The sequence below is a fragment of the Phaethon lepturus genome, unplaced genomic scaffold (assembly GCF_000687285.1).
Source record: "Phaethon lepturus isolate BGI_N335 unplaced genomic scaffold, ASM68728v1 scaffold41772, whole genome shotgun sequence".
Lineage (NCBI taxonomy): Eukaryota > Metazoa > Chordata > Aves > Phaethontiformes > Phaethontidae > Phaethon > Phaethon lepturus.
In genome coordinates this window covers 49,808-51,182 of record NW_010524872.1, presented here as the reverse complement: position 1 = coordinate 51,182, position 1,375 = coordinate 49,808, and positions in this window count along the sequence as shown.

The window sequence follows — 1,375 nt, the reverse complement described above, 5'->3', positions numbered from 1 at the left end:
ATTGGTGAACCCTCTTTCATGTAACATCTGGTCATCACTCTGCTTAATAGAAATAATCACTACTTCTAACTCATGTTGCAATGCATGAGAGGCACAAGACACCTTTGAAATAAGGTTATTTTGATTTGGATGTCTCAGTATAGTGAAGAAACAATAATGCTCCTATTGATCCTAACATTTCTGAGAAACACACCGGAGCCTTTCAGGGGCCTCGCATCTCTTTTTGGCTGAGGTGCACAGCAAGGTTTACTTGGTTTTATGTTTACTTGATTAAACCAGTTTTGAGATTAAAACAGGATTAAGCCAATCATGTGATTAGGATTTAGGAGGAAATAGGCCTCCAGATTAGATATACAGAAACCCTAGGCACTGCAGTGCCAGAAGGCAGCTCCCTAGAGTTCTCGGGGAATGTCACCTCATGAATCAGTGCCCTTGCAAGGACCTAGGAGACCAGTGATGTCCTTGGTTTCGCCTTCTCTCCCTCTATTGCTAATTCTATATGCAGTTACAAGACATCCAAAATATTTTGGATACAAAGAGGCAGAGCACACAGTCTCTGCATGTAGTGTTCATTGTGCAGCTGTGTGGGACCTGACTCATTGACCCACCTAGTGCCCTCCAGTCCTGTGCTACCTTCCTACATAACATTTACTTAGCTCAGGTTTGAACATTTATCTAAATCTAAGCAACAGATATGATAGGACCAGTGCTATATTTTGTTCAAGCTGCTTTTACTCCACTGATGTCGGTGGCTCTGCCCACGTCGGAGCAGATGAAAGTTGTATGCTGCAGCATGTTTATGAGTGCATGGTCCGTCTTTCATCTTCCCATCTCACACTGGCTCAAAGGCTTAAAGAATCATAATGCTTTAGGAAATGGGATCAAATGGACCTTTTGTTGGAGAAAATAACCCACAAAATATTAATAACAGGCAAAGCATTTTGCTGCGTCCTGTGTAGAGAGGACCTGTCCAGGCAGGAAGGTTAAGTTACCTCTGAGGAGCAGAGCAGATTTAGGAATAAGGTGAGCAGATTTGCATCTAAGTTATCAAGGAATGATTAGACAACATGTTCAGTCTCAATGTGCTACCATGCTTAAATCGTCTCATCCAGATTGAAAGAAAGGTAAAAACAATGTTACATGGATGCTTGCTAGGCTGTCTTCTCTTTCCACTTTCTACCAGACAGGACTGAAAACAGCATTCTTTCACACTTGCTAAAAAAAATCAACTTCCTTCTGTATGTTAGGGACTGCTTTTATTGCAGGAAAGAGCAGTCAGCTAGGCAAATTACAGATCAGAAATCAGTGGGCAGCATCAAGCCAAATGCACACATGAAGTGATTAGGTTCCACGTGAGTGGATGAACTACAAACTC